This window comes from Lynx rufus, unplaced genomic scaffold (genome assembly GCF_022079265.1).
Source record: "Lynx rufus isolate CCGP_SWC_20201006 ecotype Redwood Valley unplaced genomic scaffold, mLynRuf1.p SCAF_11, whole genome shotgun sequence".
In the NCBI taxonomy this organism is placed as follows: domain Eukaryota; kingdom Metazoa; phylum Chordata; class Mammalia; order Carnivora; family Felidae; genus Lynx; species Lynx rufus.
The window spans coordinates 16124399-16144969 of record NW_025814825.1 but is presented as its reverse complement, the minus strand read 5'-3'; the positions used below and the strand labels follow the sequence as shown (position 1 = coordinate 16144969).

General features: G+C 34.0%; 1 protein-coding gene across 2 annotated transcripts in view; it reads right to left on the bottom strand.

Annotated features, from left to right (window-relative positions):
• Positions 1 to 20571, bottom strand: part of ADK (adenosine kinase) — a 531760-nt gene that overhangs the window by 327826 nt on the left and 183363 nt on the right. The gene's annotated exons all lie outside the window — the stretch shown is intronic.

Genomic DNA, 20571 nt, shown 5'->3' with positions numbered 1-20571 from the left:
CAACTACTTTATATTCACACTAACCTCCTTTCCCTTTCATACTTAGTCTCTGGTAATCATTGTTCTGTTTTCCGAAACTATACACATATTAAAAAAATTTTAAGAACACTTACAATTTAAATCATATAGAGTGCAACCCTTTCAGCTTTTTTTTTTACTTAGTGATGCCCTTAATATCCATGCATATTATTGCCTGTATCAACACTTTCTTTCTTTTTAAAACGGAGTAGTATTTTATCGTATAGATGTATCAGTTTGTTTATCCATTCACCTGTTGAAGGTTATTTGCATTGTTTCTAATTTGGAGCAATTACATATAAAGCTGATATAAATATTTGTGTACCAAGTTTTTTGTGTGAACATAAGTTTTCATTTCCCTCTGATAAATACTCAAGAATTCTGAGTCATATGGAATGTATGTTTAATTTTATAAGAAGTGCCAAACTGTTTCCCAGAGTAGCTATGTCATTTTACATTCCCACCAGCAATGTATGAGAGATTCAGTCATTCTACATGCTCACCAGGATGTCTTATTGTCAGCATTTTAAATTTTTAGTTATTCAAATATATATGCAAGGATTTCTTATAGTTTTTAAAATATTTTTGTAAGTTTATTTATTTTGAGAGAAACAGAAAGAGAGTAAGAGGTAGAGGACAGAGGGGGGGCGGAGAGAGAGAATCCCAAGCAGGCTCCATGCTGTCAGTGTGGAGCCCAATGCAGGGCTTGAACTCATGAACCATGAAATCAAGAGCTGAGCCGAAACCAAGAGTTGGACACTTAACCAACTGAGCCGCCCGGGCACCCCTTGTAGTTTTCACTTTTACTTTTCTGATGGCTGAAGATATTGAAAACATTTTATATGCTTATCTGCGATGTTATATATCCTCTTATCATTTAACATTTTAAAATACATGATCTGAAGAGGGAATATGTCTTACTATTTCTAAATGTGCAGTTAGGAAGCTCTTCTAGGTAATTAAATAGTATGACAACAGGGATAACTATACAAAAAGTTAATGAAGCTGTATGAATAAAGGGGGGAGACAAGCATAAGTATAGAAAAAATAATCTAATTTATTTACAAAATACCATTACAAGGATAATGTGAATAACATTATTTATTATAATAATCCAGGAAAGGCACTTAAAAGTCATAAGGGTATGCACCTAATGCTGTCAATAACCACCTCATATCCTTTGGACCTAAACACTTGCCCTTGCTCCAGATAACAGTTAGTATCTTCCTCTCTATGCCTAAGGGCTTTTCTCTTGAACTGGTGAAAGCTGAGCGCTAGGCAGGTGAACAATTCTCTGGACTGCACTCAACAGCTATTAATAGGAGATACACTCACACTTTCTGTCAGTTAATTCCGAAAGCAATTTTGACACTGGTTGTCCTCCAAATTTCCACACAGAATAAAGCTCCAGCAACCTATCATGGTATCTGGCTTAATTGCTTTTTATTAGTTACATTGTCTTCCTGCCACCCCTGCCAGTGTTACCTACATCTCTCATATAGACCCTTTGTTCTAAAATCTGTGTCCAAGGTTCTGTTGCTGGAAATACCTATAAAACTCAAACAACTCACCAGAACAAAGTAAGTCTCCTTTTAAGATAAATACCTAAAACAAAAAGGTAGTGACAATTAAGATGTATAAGCTTTCCTTTTACCTTTTTATTAGTATTTTTGTTCCTTATTTACCTTTTCTTATTAGTCCTATTATTTCAAAGCTCCCGTCAACTAAGTTAACATTACTTTCCTATGCATATTGAAAACATATTTTCTAACATGCATATTACATCAAAATCCAAAGTGAAAAATTATAGATAACTATAAATATATTTTCAACTTTTAAAATGTAATAATTTCAACTTTCAGGCTCATTTTAACATGACTATAGAGACCAAACACAAAACCAAACACATCAAAGCTTACTATAAAGCTGCAGAAATCAGTACAGCATGATATTGGAGAAAGAATAAACATACAGATCAATGGAACAGAATACAGAGTACAGAAATACAACCATATAATTGATTTTTGAGAAAAAGCACAAAGGCAATTAAAACAATTTTTAAAAACTTCAGGAAAGGGAATGGATCAGAACAATTGGATATCTATGTGCCAAAGTGTGAGAAAAAGAGGAGCCTTGTTCCATATCTCATCTTACACACACAAAAATTAACTCAAAATGGATCAGAGACATAAATATAAAAAGTATAACTATAAATTTTTTATTAGAAAATATAGAAGAAAATCTTTCTGACCCCGGATTAGGCAAAGAGTTCTTAACTATCACATAAAAGCATAATTAATAAAAACCAAACTGATAATTGTTAAGAAATTTTGCTCATTGAATGACACTGTTTAGAAAATGAAAAAGTGGGGCGCCTGGGTGGCGCAGTCGGTTAAGCGTCCGACTTCAGCCAGGTCACGATCTCCCGGTCCGGGAGTTCGAGCCCCGCGTCGGGCTCTGGGCTGATGGCTCAGAGCCTGGAGCCTGTTTCCGATTCTGTGTCTCCCTCTCTCTCTGCCCCTCCCCCGTTCATGCTCTGTCTCTCTCTGTCCCAAAAATAAATAAACGTTGAAAAAAAAAATTTAAAAAAAAAAAAAAAAAAAAGAAAATGAAAAAGTAAGAACAGATGGGAGAAAGTATTTGCAAATCACATATCTAATGAAAGACTTGTATTCAGAATACATAAAGAACTCTGAAAACTCAGTAATAATGAAAATAACACAGTGTTAACACTTTCATAGGAGCTTTATTCACAATCACCGAAACTGGAAAACATTCCAAATATTCCTCTACTGGAGATGAATATACAACCTGCAGCACATCTATATGATAGAATACTAGTTAGCTATAAAAGAAACAAACTACTGACACATAACAAATGGATGAATCTCAGATGCACTAATGCCAAGTGAAAGAAGCCAGATTCAAAAGCTATACACTGTATGACTCCATTTATATGTGTTAGGAACTCAGGTGAGCTGGAGAGAGCTGAGCTGCCAGATTCTGTAGTAGTCAATTTAGACAAGACAAAATGTATCACTTATTGTGATACAACAAGAAGATAACCCAGAAGAAGTGCCAGCTCTCCACTGTTCCATTTTTCCCTCAAGGACCAGCACAGATGTAAAGGTTGCCTCTTTGTCCAGGGAGACCCCAATAAAAGGCTCCTGCAATTTTTTGACCCTAGATCCCAGGGAAGATAGAGAGGGAAAAGCTAGGAGAGGAAGTCCTGAGTACAGAGTTACCAGAGAAAAGTGTCTTCAAAGTCCCCCACACTTCCCCAATGAGAAGGTGTTGACAGAGGCAAGCCTCACTGAAAGTCCCAGATAAAAAAGGCCCCCAAACGAAGATGCATGGGCTAGGAGTGCAGATATATGCAAGAACATAGCTGGCCAGGGAAGATTAGTCCTTGACTGAAACTACCTTCAGAAACTGCAAAGCACTGGCTTTATACCAAGCTTTCCGATTAAAACTGGCTAGGTAAGGGAAACAAAAATAATATAAAAACAGGGAGGGGGACAAAACAGAAAGGACTCATAAACATGGAGAACAAACTGAGGGTTACTGGAGGGGTTGTGGGAGGGGGAATGGGCTAAATGGGTAAGGGGCACTAAGGAATCTACTCCTGAAATCATTGTTGCACTATATGCTAACTAATTTGGATGTAAATTAAAAAATAAAAAAGGCTAGGTGAAACCTTTGTAAATGCCTATAATTGGACCTGAAAAATCACACAAAGGTTTTTGGCCAGGAGCTAGATTCCTCAGTATGAAACACTGAAAAAGGCAGAACCATAGGGACAAAAACCTATGAGATACGGGATTTGATTTGACCCTGTTTAAAAGCTAACAAAAAAGTCTGTTACTAAATTCATAGATGAAGGCAAAAGACACAAGACTCCTGAGTCAAACACAAAAGACATTACTACTCATGGCAAAGCATAAGAACGTAAGCATATTTGCACCAATTACGCTTTCCCTAAGTCCTTTGGGGGTGAGATGATAAGGTTCAGATAGATGTTATGTATGCAGTAGGTCTACACTGGCAGGTGAGGAACATCAAGCTTGGGGAATCCACCAATTTAACAGCAAACAGTAATGAAGTCTGTTACCCCATATCTTAAGTCCACCAGCTGTATCAACAATGCTCAGAAATCCTCCAGGAAAAAGAACACTTAGAGCCTTAGTCTTGGCACACCAACCAAGGAGCACTATCTCTATCAACAAAAACAGAGTAGTGATTGCTAGGAGCTGAGGTGGGGGAAAGGTTGACTACAAAGGGGCATGATGAAATTCTGTGGTGATGGAACTAATCTATATCTTATTTCTGGTAGTGGCTACATGACTGTGTGCATGTATCATAACATTATGGAACTGTGCATTAAAAAGGTCAATTTAACTGTATGTAAATTAGACCTAAGTTTTTACATGGAAAAAATACAAAAAAAGTAAATATAAAAAAATTTAAAAAGGAAAAGATACTTAATAACTTGTGTTAACATCCCCAAGCAGCCCTTTCTGTATGTCTTTTAATTGCCAACTGCTTAATGTTTCCAATGTTCATTTAAAGTTCATTATATACTTTTAGATATAGTTAAACCACCTATTCAAACTTATTGAATCAGGACACAGTTTCTAAATCTCTTGTTTTACAACAATTCGTGACAAAGAAATAGCTTAAATTTGTAAAACAAAATAAAGTAGTAATATAGTTTACTGTTGCCTTTCAACTTTTTAAATGAAGATATACAAAATACAGTAACATTTGGCAAGCTTCCCTTCATCCTTCCTACCACCAATATTAACTGACAAACAGAATAAATTTGAAAATCATTAAATTGCCATTGTTCATGTTTCTCCTATTGACCAATGATCTAAACATTCATTTTAGTTAAGAAGGTTTTTAATAGAATGTAACATCTGTTTTATGTTACATGAGAGACAGCAAAATTCTTCCTCTCTGACTGGATTATTAATGTTCATGCTTTCTATGGAGTTATTCTCTTCATTCAGCAGCCCCACACTAGCTCTCTAAAGTGCAACATACCCCCTGATGTAATACATTTTCCTGCTAACTGCACAATACCATGGATATCATAACTTTAATGTGACATGCTGGTATTTCTTTTTTAAACCACAAATGCGTTTCTTATTCTCAATCACAAATTTAAATTTCCTGTATATTCCCAGCCCACCAGGCATTTTGTTTTAAAACAGCTGAATAAAAATAGATGATTTCTATTTTTTGATTTGTCATCTCATTTTTTATAGACCTCTCTCCAACTCTCAGAATGCAAAAGTGAAAAGATATTTGTTTTTATGCTTTTACTATTAAATCAACTTAAGCTTCAGAAAAATTTTAAACTAGTCCATGACACATGTAAAATTATTTAAAATAATGTTTGCATTAAATTTATAACAAATACCTTTCACAGAAGCATTGTTCCAGTGTTCAACCCTAAAATTATTTTAACTTGAATGTTTTTGTTTTCATTTTTAAAAGTTCTCAAAATTTAGTATATATTCCTCATTTTGTTTCTAAGATTTACACAAAGATTTATTGGAGTCTATCTTACATTTCACTGATTAAAATGAAGGAAAAATAATAGACCAAATGGAGTTATTATTGTATTTACAGTACCATTAGCTTTTCTTGTTTTGCAATATTTTGTTGACTATGAATAGATTCTGACAAAATTGAGGCAAACCACATCACTACTGATGATTCTCAATTAGTTCTTCAGTTCATTTCCCTTGCCTAACTCTAAGAAAACTACATATGGTTTAAACCACTGGTATTTTTTACTTTCTGCCAATACACAAATCATGCTTTTTTTGTGTGTTGAAAACATTCCCATGAATAATTATAATAGTCTCCAAAGAGACCAGATGGTAATAAACTCTAGAGCAGATCTGGAAGCTAACCATAAATTTACCTTTTCAGAGTCTCCCCACCATAATACAGTTCTTTGTGCAATGTCATTAAAAAAAAAATACTGGTGATAGAAACAATATGACTATACTTTGTACTTAAATAAAAAGATATACAATCATGTTAGGGTCTTTCATATCTATATACCCCTCATCTTACATTGTTATCATCAACAATTTTTAAGAAAGCATCAGCTTGAGAGAGTTATGATATTACTAACACATTATTATATGATATTTACATTAGCAAAATTACTATTAAAGTTAAACTCAAGAAATATGATCCAGCTAACAGCAACAAACGATTTGAAGTTAAAGAAATAGAAATACATATATAAGCTAATGTTAATATAGAATTATCATTGACTTTTATTTTGTTATTCTTCTGGAAAACTTAATTAAATTACTCTGGCCATGCTATTTCAATTGAAGTAAAACATCTTGTATAATCAGTTATCATTCCAGTTATTTAAGAATACAATGTTTGTGAGAAATAAAAACCAATAGTTGTTTGCAAAACTAGAAGTATGATTCAAAAATTTTAAAACACATTGTGGTATATAGAATTAAATTTTAGGCACTTCCATGCATCTGTAAAAAAATAAAGTTAGCCATAGAGACAAAAGTTAGTTAATTTGTACTTGTTGATTTAAGCTACACTACTAATGTACAATACAAGCTGTATTTTCTATATTCGCTGTACTATATAATCTGTGATGTTTCTGGTATTAAATTATTCTTATAGCTCAAAACAACAAATATATAAAATTACATAGAGAAAACAAAGAAATAAAACAAAAGGCAAGAACAATTAAGTTTAAATAGGAAATTTAAGTGGGAGGGTTGGGCAGAGATTGCAGACAACAGGGATAAAAATAATAATAGCTGGGGCGCCTGGGTGGCGCAGTCGGTTAAGCGTCCAACTTCAGCCAGGTCACGATCTCGCGGTCCGTGAGTTCGAGCCCCGCGTCAGGCTCTGGGCTGATGGCCCAGGGCCTGGAGCCTGTTTCTGATTCTGTGTCTCCCTCTCTCTCTGCCCCTCCCCCGTTCATGCTCTGTCTCTCTCTGTCCCAAAAATAAATAAAACGTTGAAAAAAAATTAAAAAAAAAATAATAATAGCTATCCAAAAGGTATTTTATCTTTTGTTTGCTATTGTGAATGAGGTTTACAGTTTGTATATACAATCTATTAACTTCAGTGTCTCAATACTTTAATTTTAAATCCAACTAACTTATTGATTCTCTGTTTATAACTTTTCATTTCATTCCCCTGGGGTTTTCCACCAAAGAATCAACAAAGATAGTATTAATTTATTTCCCCATTTTATTTGTAAAATATAATGCTGGCATTGGAATTAAGAGAGATAAATTCTATCATGTTAAAGAATCCTAGATCTATTATCATCAACAGATGCTATTTTAGCATCCTAAGATTCCATTTCTCCTATGTTTAGCCATCTCCTATGGCCAAAATAATAGATTTTATATACTGAACCATCCTTGCATTCCAGAATTAGCCCTACTTCCCAAATGGGTCACTATTATTAATGCAGTACTAGATTCCATTTCCAAATATTTTGAAATTTTTACAATACTCACAAATAGAATTAATCCATACTTTTAATTTTATGCTCACTTATTTTTCTTTCTATTCATTTATTTAATAATTCAAATTATTTAGAATTGTCTCAGAATTATCTGTCAGAATTTTTTCCAATGAAACTAAGTAGGACTATAACTCTTGTAGAGAGAAAGTTCTTTTATAACCTGCTCTGTTTCTTGTATGGGTATATTCCATTCAGATTTTTCATCTCTTTTTAGAGTTGGTTTTGGCAATTTATTTCTCTTGGACAATAGTTCACTCCATCCAAGTACTTCATTTCATCCATAGAAATGTAAATGTAAAGTTTCAATGGGATATTATTTTTCACATATCACTGATAAAGAACATTCTGACAAATATTCTGAATTTGTAAGGATGTATTAAATGTTTTTTTTTTTTTCATTTAGTTCTAGTGGAAATAGTAATTGGTAAAATTTTTACATGGATAAAGTTAGCAACTTCAGGCAGCAATTCTATTTCCATTCTATTTCTAAGAATTGATGATAAAGCTATACTTACACAAATGGAAAATGACATGTATATTAAAGTACTCACTGAAGCAACTTTGTAAGCCATCTAAATGTCCAAACATAGGGGATTCATTAAACAAATGATAATGCTGTCACAGAATGGACCATTATAGCCATTAAAAAGAATTAGCCAGATCTATTTTGTACTGATATGGAGCAATCTCTAATACATAGTAAGAAAAAAACCCCACAAGATATAAAACTATTTATGTAGCTTAATATATGCATAAAACACACATTAATAGAGACACACATAGATGTAAAGGAACAGAATATTTTTGGAAGCATATACAAAAAGCTTGTTACAGGAATCATGTATTATGAAATGAACTGGGCAAGTAGAGTATGGACAAAGGAAAAAAACCTCTACTTTTCACTATATACTCACTTAAAATTTTGCATTTTGTGCCTATTAGCTATCTGTTGCTGCCAAACATAGTAGATATATAATCTTACATAGCTTTTATGGCTCAGGATTTTGAGAGTGGTTTAGCAGAGCAGTGCTGGCTCAGTGTATCTCATTAGGCTGCAGTGAATAAATTGGACAGAATTCCAATCATCTGAAAATTTGACTAGGGTTGGCTCTTTCATAGGACTAGCATTTGGTGCTGGTTGGAGGTGGGAAACTTTAGCTCCTCCCTCCATGGGCCTTTCCATAGGCTTCACAACATGGTGGTTGACTCTATGGGCGTTCCAAAAGAAAATACTGTGAAAGTAACAATGCCCTTCATGATCTAACCTCAGAAATAGCACACCATCATAACTACACTTTCTATCTGTTAGAAGCAAGTCACTAAATCTGGCCCATATTCAAAAGAAGGCTCCACCTTCTAAATGAAAGAATGTAGAAGAATGTGTGAACATAGTTTACATAACCAAAACGTATATGTCACATTTTGGAAAATACAAATACAATAGTTTTATGAAATTAAGTAAAAAAATTTACTTAATATTCTTGAAGACAAGCTTTTACCACTAATTAAAAGGATGATGGAGAGGACTGAGAATTTTGAGTTTTAAGAAATGATAACATACATTTCAATCCAAGATGAACATATGTTGACATCTAAAATTCAACCCATAATATGTGCTTCTGAGAAGTCACAGTAGGCAGAGCAGCAATTTAATAAATATACAACTAAAAATAACTTTAGAAGTCTCTGGAAATATGAATACAGGACTATTTTGAAACTGGCTTTGTCCAGTACAATTTATCAATATACACTACCTACTTCATATAAATATTTTGTGAAAATATTCAGGAATTAAATCATATAATCTTTGATGATGATAACACTGAAATCTAATAACATCAACATCTATCATGACAAAGTTTTTATGTGCTAGTACTTTACCTACAAGTACCTACTATTCATACCCTTATTTTATACTTTACCCATACTGCCCCAAATGTACAGTATACATTTTACAGTGTACAAATGAGCAAAGTGAAGCACAGGAAGGCTATGTAAACTTGTCCAAGGTCACATGTAGCAAGTAAGAAATCTGTCATATATTTTAATTATATGCTTCCCAGAACTAAGCACCAGAGTCAAGAAATATATTGTACTTAGTCTTTACATTATTTTCCCTAAGATTGTGTTTTGATGGCTCTGTAAAACTATATGCCGTGAATTAAATTTACTTAAAAAAAAAAAAGCAACATGTTTTCTCCGCCAAATATAAAATTGTGGAACTACACAAATACACACAGTGTCTCAGATACAACTGAAGAAAACAAAAACGTGATTATTGCCATTTTTTCCTTTCTTTACTTTCAATGTTCTAACATGTTATAAGTTTAACAATTAAAACCAGTTAAAAATTTAAGAACTCCTACATATATGATGGTGTAAGGATAAAATGTAAATCTGCCACAACTTCTTTTTTTTTTTTTGCCACAACTTCTGAGATGCCAGGTTTAATTTCCTATAAAGGAGCCCAACAGCTTCCTACTACACAGCTTCTCTAAAATATAAAAGTCCCATGAAATCAGAAGCTTTGTACATGTCCCAAGTTCTATACATTACTCACAGCCAATATGACTACAAAATTCAGATTCATCTCTCATGGACCTAAAGGAGATGGTTAAGAATTGACAGTTCCTGCTTTAAAAAAAATTGCAACACTAACTACATTATTACTGACTATGATCTTTCACATTTAGTAAAATTTTCCTCAGGCTAGGATTAAATCTGTAAGTTTTGGGACGGGAAAATGACCCATTTTAAATAATTTAAAGAAGTGCTTTACATATTTAAAGTTAAAATTTTCATCATTTAAGGCACATGACACATTTATATAAATGCTTCACAGAGATATTACTTTTCATTTCCCCAGTATTTTTAAATAACTCACACATTTCAAATATTAGTTTCCTATGTTACTTATGCTAATCTACCTAAAGAATATTTCATTTGATTTTTAATATAGAATAGGTAACAACTATTACACAAAGCACAACCCCCTAGTGGTCAATAAATATGAATAATTACTATTTTTAACAGAACTGAAAAGTAATCTGATCTATTTAATAAAACATATTATTGTAATTCTTCATATCTGCATAAATGGTATGCCATATTCATAAATGACTGAATTGTCATTGCTTTTATAAAATCAAATCTAAGTTTCTCTTATTTTGTCAGACCTCTAATTTCTAAAATTCTCAGTATTTTCAGTTTCTATTACATGTTGTTAAATCACTTCTAAATACAGAAATAGTAAATGGCAAAGTTTTTTTTAACTTAACTACATACCATCTACAACCCACCTGCTACTCCTACCAAGAATAGAGTTTCTCAATGGTTAGCTAACATCCACCCATTCAACCAATCTCCTTTCCCTTATTTCAAGTCTGCTGCATAGCTGCTAATTTTCATGTAGAGACTTCTGAAGAAAGAAGAAAATTCTGGTCCATAATGGAATGAAAAACAATTACTACCAGGTAAAACCTATGAAAATGGGCCAAAAATTATATCACTATATACATATTGTAAATATGCATATTGCTTTTATGTGAGGGATTCAAAAAGAAGCAAAGAATGTAATAGGGTTCCTTAGGCCAATTCTTCACTTCGCCTTAAAACGTACTATATGTACATGTGTACATATTTATCTTTAGGTCCAAACATGCCCAGAGTTTAATTTCAAAACCAGAGATAAGTATCTTAGCCTACCTTACATTTGCAATTATTTCAAATTCTATTAACAACCAGGCCTTTCATTTCATAATAATATAAATATTAAACAGGTACATATTTAAATAAGTTTAAAAATCAATGTGAATACATTCTCTTAAACATGCCAATGATGGAATGGGACTCTTGACTGCTAAATGAGTAAAACTAGAAAATAGGAAGTCACTGACTCTAATTAGAAGGCAACAATGCCTCTGAGGGGGAAAAGGAGAGACAAGAAAAGGGAGATGGGGGTTTTGAGTATTTGGTCACCTCTGGGCAGCAATGCACAGGGTAGTGGATAGGAAGCTAATATTTTACCTCACCTTCTCACAGTTAAAGACGAGTGCAAGGCAAATACTAGAACTTGGAAAAATAATATCACATACTCTGAATTAGATAATTCATTATTATAGATTACAAAATTTGATATTATACTATAAAACCCAGGCTATATCGATGAAGAATGAAGAGCAATTTCCCAACATTTAAGACAAACCCTAAATGCTTTAAAAGATGCACAATTCATTCACTAGTCAAGATTTTTATCAATAAGCTATTACATTCAAAAGCCTAATCAAAAGTACAGTTACAAAAAAAAAAAAAAAGCTCTGCTGTAAGGACTTGTTAAAATATATACTTAGAATTTCTCCTTCAGTGGAATCACAGGAAAATTTTGCAATTTTCCTATACCATTTGTCATGGATACTATCAAGTGAATTCTATGGCTTAATGATGACCTTAAGTGAGTATATCCTAGAAATGTTTTTAAATTTCTACTTCATTATCACAGAATGTGTTAAGCAAAATTCAAACCTTTGGCTTAAACCTCAGAAATGAGCTAATTTGTCCACTGTTCTAGGTAACAAAATAATTCAGGACATTTTTTTCCTAGGTATGGTGAATATCTTATGATAGCACATGATCAATAGAACATAAAAATCTTTTTTTGTTTGTGTGACCATTTGGAGTTTTTGTATTTAAAATCTGAAATAGTAAGACATAGTGCAAGTTGTAAGAGGCAGAATTTTTTTTCTACTGAGGTATAATTGACATACAACACTATTATTAGCTTTAACTGCATAACATAATGATTCAAAATTTGTATATATTGGGAAATGATCATCACGGTAAGTCTAGTATCTATCAGTATATGTCTATCAGTATACATAGTTACAAAATTTTTTCTTGTGATTAGAACTTTTAAAATTGACTCAGTAATTTCAAATATGCAATATATTATTATTACCTATACTTACCAAGCTGTATTTTACATCCCTATGACTTATTTTATGACTAGAAGTCTGTCATAAGACTTCCATACCTTTGATCCCTTTTATGCATTTCCCCTAACCAGCCTCTGGCAACCACCAATTTGTTTACTGTATCTATTGAGCTTGGTTTTGTGTATGTGTATGTTTTAGACTCCACACATGAGATCATATTATTTGTCTTTCTCCATCTGACTTACTTCACTTAGCATAATGCCCTGGAAATCCATCAGTGTTGTTCACAAAGCAACATTTCATTCTTTTTTATGGCTGAATAATACAACAGGTCTAATTTATCCATTCATCCATCAGTGGACACTTAGGTTGTATACACATCTTAGCTATTTTATAAATAATGCTGCAAAGAACATGAAGGTTCTATGTAACTTTTCAAAGGAGTGTTTTCATTTTCTTTGGATAAATATCCAGAAGTGGAATTGGTGGATCATGTAGCTAGTTCTATTTTTTATTTTTGGGATAATCTCCATACTGCTTTTCATAGGGGGCACTATTTTACATTTCTGCCAACAGTGCACAACAGTTCCCTTTTCTCTACATCCTCACCAACACTTGTTATTTCTAGTCTTTTTTATAATAGCCACTCTTAACAGGTGGGAGGTGATATGTGAAGCATGGTTTTGATTTGCATTTCCCTCAGATTAGTGGTGTTAAGTACCTTTTCATGCATTTATTGGACATTTGTATGTCTACTTTGGAAAAATGTCTCCTGCAATCTTCTACCCTTTTTAAATCAAACTGGGTTTTTTTGTTGTTGTTTTGTTTTTATTTTTGCTACTGAGTTGTATGGGTTCTTTATGTGCTCTGGATATTAACGTCTTATCAGATATACGATTTCCAAGTATTTTTTCCCATTCAGTAGGTTGCTTTTCATTTTAATAACTATCTTCGCTTTGCAAAAGATTTTTGGCTTGATATAGTCCCACTCATTCATTTTTGCTTTTGTTGCTTTTGCTGTCAGATTCAAAAAATCATTATCAAGACTAAAGTCAAGGAGCTTACTGCCTATATTTTCCTCTAGGAGTTTTGTGGTTACAAATCTTATGTTCAAGTCTTTAACACATTTTGAGTTGATTTTTGTGTATGGTATGAAATACTCATCAAGTTTTATTCTTTTGCATGTGCCTGTCAAGTTTTCCCAGCACTATTTACTGAAGAGACTGTCCTTTCCTCATTGTATATTGGCTTCTTTGTTGTAAACTAACTGACCATATATGCATAAACTTCTTCTGGGCTCTTATCCTGTTTCATTTATCTATGTGTCTGTTTTTGTCAGCATATTGTTATGATTTCATAGCTTTGTAATTTTAGTTTGAAATCAGGGAGTATGGTGACTCCAATTTCATTTTTCGTTTTCAAGACTGCTTTGGGTACCTAGGGTCTCTGTGATTCCATATAAATTTCAGGATGATTTGTTCTATTTCTGTAAAAAATGTCATTGAGATTTTGATAGGGATTGCATTGAATCTGTGGATCCCTTTAGGTAGTTTGGACACGTTAATAATACTCATTTTTCCAATCCATGATCACAGAATATCTTTCATTTGTGTCTTCTTCAATTTTTTTCATTAATGTCTTATATTTTTCAGTATATAGGTCTTTCACCTCCTTGGTTAAGTTTATTCCTAGCTATTTAGGGATGAGTCTAACAACTCAGAAATGATGATTTCACACACATTTTTTAGATATCATTGAAACAACTGCTTTTACACAAAGAAAATAAGATTTTACAACTCTACGATACAACACAACCAAAATCAAACACAACTAAAGCAATGATAGCACAACAACGCAGCTAAGCTTTTTTGATCATTGACTATGTGCCAGGTACTATTCTAAGTAATCTATGGTATTATCATATTTAACTCCCTTAAACTACAAAGCTGGCTTTGTTATGAGTTCTCTCATTTTACTTGTGAAGAAACTATTAGTCAAAGAGTTTCAGATCACTCAGTATGTAAGTGAAGAACCAGGACTGGAATCCAGGTCTTTGCTTCTAAAGTCTATACTCTTTATTGCTTTGTTTATACTGCCTGTCAAAATGTATAATGCATGGCATTCAAAGAAAAAATATCAATAAGTAGATTAAAGGAAATATTCATGTTTAAACAAAAAGCTATGTTTTGACTCGTCAAAAAATTAAATAAAATTAATACAAATCACATAATCAAACAGTAAAGAAAAATACAGCTTGTTTATCAGGGTTATGTCTATTAATTCACTAAATCACTCAAAAAATGTTCAATGAATGTCTTCTAAGTGACAGAGACTGTTGGAAATGCTGAGAGTAAACAACAGAGAACAAAACTGACAAAGCACCTGACATCATAATGCTTATATTTTAACAATAAGCTAAAACTAAAAATAAATTATGTAATCAACTTAACAGTCACTTTTTTTTTTTTTTAAATGTTTGTTTATTTTTGAGAGAGAGAGACAGAGTGTGAGTGGGGGAGGGACACAGAGAGAGAAAGGAGTCACAGAATCTGAAACAGGTTCTAGGCTCTGAGCTGTCAGCACAGAGCCCAACGCAGGACTGGAACTTGACAACAGCAAGATCATGACCTGAGCTAAAGTCAGACACTTAACCAACTGAGCCACCCAGGTGCCCCTTAACAGCCATTTAATCTAAGTTGTAAAAATACCAGGATTAGAATAATTCTTCCCTGACACAGAGTACATACCTTCAGAAATCAAAATTACAATTCTCCAAAGAGTTTTCAAATTCTTGTTACTGCAATAGCATATGAAAAAGGGATAAACAAAAGAAAGGAAGAAAAAACAAATGCAATTTTCAGGGAACATGAATAATTATCTAGAAACTCAAAGGAAGATATTAGCTAAAAAAGTAACAGAATCAGTAAAGGAATGTTGTATCTGAGTATAAAATAACTATATCTCTTCCTATACCAGCAATAATCACCTGGAAAGCATGGTAAAAAAAAAAAAAAAAAAAAAAAAAAAAAAAAAAAAAAAAAAAAAAAAGATGTCATTTTAAAATTGTAGGAATAACAACAAGAATAAGAATGATATCACACTACATGATATTTACAACATATATGAACGTACGAGGATCTTTTTAAAAAATTATAAAACTATTGGGTGATTAAAAAAACATTTGACTCAGTAGAGATACGTCATTCTAATGTCATTTGACTAGATCAAAACACAACATAAAAATGTCTGTTACCCCCAAATTAATTTAGAACATGTACAAAATTCCCATCAAACCACAGGAGGATTTTTTTCAAAATACAGATAAAATTATTCTAAAGATCATTCTGAGGAAAGACTAAAAATAGAAAATAAAATTTTGTGGAAAAGATAATGTACAACTACGTGGACTAAATATTTTAGCAATAATTTAAAGGTTTCTGAATCTGAGAGATACGGATTTCTAATTCTTCCCTGGGGGGCAAGGCGCGGGGCGGGGGGGGGGGCGCAGGGCTGAAGATAAAGAGGAGGAGGAAGTGACCAAGATAACTGTATTAAAAACATGTTTCCAATTTCCTCTCTCAATGTTAACTTTACCTCAAGCCCTACAATCCTAGTAACCAGAGACAGTTAAAGAAATCCCCCACCCCTTTGTGTTCCTGAAATAGTTTACTACAAGGAATCATTCTTCCTCATGTGACTAGAAAAGATTCACAGATAACTCCCTTGTTTCCCTTATGACAAGGCTAGACACAGACGTTCCAAATTCCCATTCTTTGCTCAAAAATGATTACTTGAACTATTTGTACCCAATGATCTCAACAAAATATCTGTTACTGGGACTTAACCAAAGGTTAGTTACAAAGCTTCTCTACTTCCCTGAGACCCCTGAACTTTGACCCACCCCCACTCTTAACCAGCATACAACCTAACAGCCCCTCCTAAGAACAGGCTGATCTCAAAGTAAAACATTCTCTGCACTATCCAATCACTCCACCTCTACCCACCTATATCTATTCATTCCACTTCCACACAACTGGTTCTTCCTAGAATACTCCCTCTTCCTTCTATGAGAAAAACTTTTCTGCCTGACTTTCTTTTTTAATTTTTTCAATGCACATTTATTTTTGAGAGAGAGAGAAATGGGAGCTGGAGGGGCAGAGAGAGAGAGAGGAAGACACAGCATCCAAAGCAGGGTCTAGGCTCCTAGCTCTCAGCACAGAGCCTGAAGTGGGGCCAAACCCATGGACCTAGAGATCACGACCTGAGCTGAAGTCAGACACTTAACCAACTGAGCCACCCAGGTGCCCCTTTTCTACCTGACTTTTTTTTTTTTTTTTAATTTTTTTTTTCAACGTTTATTTATTTTTGGGACAGAGAGAGAGACAGAGCATGAACGGGGGAGGGCCAGAGAGAGAGGGAGACACAGAATGGGAAACAGGCTCCAGGCTCTGAGCCATCAGCCCAGAGCCCGACGCGGGGCTCGAACTCACGGACCGCGAGATCGTGACCTGGCTGAAGTCGGACGCTTAACCGACTGCGCCACCCAGGCGCCCCTCTACCTGACTTTTAAGACACTTACAGATTCTCACAATGGTAGCATTTTCCTTATTGCAATAGTCCCCATTCCGCTATTGCAAAGGTCCCTTTCCCCATTCTTACAATAACCTTTGTGAATAAACTCTTCCTTAACAGGATTCTGGATCTGGTTTTTATTTAGCAAAAGGCTCTAATTCTGATTTAGCAGTAGCAGGGCAGGGGCAGAGAGAGAGGGAGACACAGTATCCAAAGGAGGATCTAGGCTCCAAGCTGTCAGCACAGAGTCCCAAATAGGGATGAACCCATGGACCTAGAGATCACGATCTGAGCTGAAGTCAGATGCTTAACCAACTGCGCCACCCAAGCACCCCTTTTCTACCTGACTTTTAAGACACTTACAGATTCTCACAATGGTAGCATTTTCCTTATTGCAATAGTTCCCATTCCCCTATTGCAAAGGTTCCTTTCTCCATTCTTGAAATAATCCTTATGAATAAACTCTTCCTTTACAGGATTCTGGATTTGTTTTTATTTAGCAAAAGGCTCTAATTCTGATTTAGCAATAGCAGAGCAGGGGCAGAAAAAGAGGGAGACACAGAATCTGAAGCAGGCTCCAGGCTCTGAGCTGTCAGCACAGAGACTGATGCGAAGCTTGTACTCATGAACCATGAGATCATAATCTGAGCCGACATCAAGCGCTTAACCAACTGAGCACCCAGGTGCCACTTCTAATTCTGATTTAGATAATAAAGTGTAAGAGTAAGGATAATCTAGGATCTACTTGACTAGAGGTGTAAGTGTTCATGATCAGAAGGTCAAATAAATAATACAAAAGGGAACAGAGATTCATTCATTTGCCCATTATATGGTAAGTATTGATTGGGTTATATTAATCCATTAATGAATAAATGGGGGGAAAACCATGGCCAATGATTTGCATGGTGTTAAAGGGAAAGATGAAATTAATGACAGGATATCACAAGCAAATGTACAGACTTAGCTGGGTTAAGCTATATAAAGAGATATATATGTTCCTATAAGAACTTCTAACATAGGGAAATGAAAAGTCAGAAAAAGCATTTATTTCTGGAAATGACAGGTAAATTTAGAAGGGATGAGAGAAAAAATGGCATGGTAAAAAGCATTTTAGGCAGAGGAAAGTACACATGGGAAGGTGAAGACTAACAAATATCTAACTCTAAGACTAAACAGAACAAACAGGTTCACAGGACTTGATAAAAAGTGGTGTTTGCAGTGATTCTTGATTCATTGGCATCCAGAAGCATCAAGGCACTCTTTATATACTTGTAGTGGCCTAGGCCACGGGACAAAAAGAGGCTGATTGTAATAAAAAACTGGTTTTGACAACATGCTCTGAGCTTTCTGTGATGTTTACTTAGCTTAAATACGGACATGGAAACCTAAGAAAATGTGAGGAAAATTACTGAATAAAGACTGTGGAATTAGGAATGTGGTATGGAAGATAAACATTTATGAAACTGACTTAGGTGCAATAATTAGAGACTATTATCTCATTCTTTAAAAAATTCTTTTACAAAGGGATTTATTATTAATTTCCTTAAATAAAAACTTAGAGTGTTTATATTTAACATAAAATGCATTTAAACTACGTCTTTATTTAAGTACCATGCTCAAATACCAAGAGACTAACATTTCTTTTCTTTTGCATTCAATTAACTATCGATTAACAATCCTTATATCAATTTAAATCAACCAACAAATCTTCCAAGCTGTAAACAAAGAATTTCCAAGTCAGTAACCAAAACAATCTAGCTAACCAAGTAAACATTCAGGAGCTTAGAACAAGTTCAAATTTTATTCAACTTCTTAATCCTTGTAAGAACCAATCCACTAACCAGTTTTAGGCTCCATTGCATTATTTTCTATTTTTGAAAGAAGTTGTTGTGAGATAAATAGGTGTGAAGGAAGGAATATCTGGTATATTTTATTGCTTTAAATACAGTCTTAACAAATTGCTGGAATTACAGCTTAAGTTTAATTCAATTAATGGAAAATGCCCACCATATACATTTTTCAGAATGTAATAATAACTACAATTTATTGAGCCCTCATTATGTATAAGTACTGAGTTATATTGTTCATATTTTATAATTTAATTCTAACAACACACTATATTGAGTTAAGCACCACCAAAGAAAAAAATTGTGAAAGATTTTGAAATGGATCAAAAAGATTGCAGGTATTAATGGAAGCCTATGCATTTTTTTTTTTTTTTTTTAAGAGCATAGCCTTCTAGATTATCTGATTCTATGGGGTTGATACATTTTATCACCTTTGAGCTATTTTATTTTATTTTATTTTTTTTTAATTTTTTTTTTTCAACGTTTTTTATTTATTTTTGGGACAGAGAGAGACAGAGCATGAACGGGGGAGGGGCAGAGAGAGAGGGAGACACAGAATCGGAAACAGGCTCCAGGCTCCGAGCCATCAGCCCACAGCCTGACGCGGGGCTCGAACTCACGGACCGCGAGATCGTGACCTGGCTGAAGTCGGACGCTTAACCGACTGCGCCACCCAGGCGCCCCTGAGCTATTTTATAAGTACATAAATTATATATTACTTAGTAATAATTCTTGTCTCTAAATCAGTAAATACAATGTGATCCTACAGAGAGAAGTGAAACCTGCCACCCGAACAAAAAGTCAGTTTTGTAATACTTGTAGTTTGATTTCACAGACCACACATGTCTCTGGACTTTGAATTTTCTTTTAAGTCAACTATACTTACCTGTTCACTCATTAATTATGAGTTAAAATTGTTGACATGTGTTCATTTTCTATGAGAGTCATAATTTTATTCTTTTAAAATTTTTAGGCTGTAAATTACTAGGATTATTCCCATTTTTCAAAACAAACAAACAAACAAAAAAACTGAAACTTGAAGAAGTTAGCTGACTTGTCCAAGTTTTTGCTTGCCCAGCTTTGCTTAACTCCACAGCACATCCTCAACACCCCTAATAACTATGCCTTGCTAAAATTTAGACTATTTTGCTTTTTACTTCATTATCTCAAGTATCTCACCATCAAAAGTACCAAAGATCAAAGAAATACTCTAGAAAAGCTGTTCTTTAATTTTTTTTTTAATGTTCATTTATTTTTTGAGAGAGAGAGACAGAGTGTGAGCAGGGGAGGGGCAAAGAGAGAGGAAGACACAGAATCCAAAGCAGGCTCCAGGCTCTGAGCTGTCAGCACAGAGCCTGATGCCGGGCTCGAACCCACAAGCTGTGAGATTGTGACCTGAGCCGAAGTCAGACGCTTAACTAACTGAACTACCCAGGCGCCCCTAGAAAAGCTGTTCTTTAAAAAAGATGGCAGTTGACATTTCCACTAGATAATTTAATTGGCAAAGACCATTCTGATTGTCCAACCAACTAAACAAATGAGACTTTTTTCTCCCCAGAGAGCTCTGACTTTATTTTTCAGTTCAAATAAATGAATACATTATCCATAAGACATTTATTTTAATAGTTTCTGAATTCTAATTCCAAAAAAGAATGAAAAGGAATGA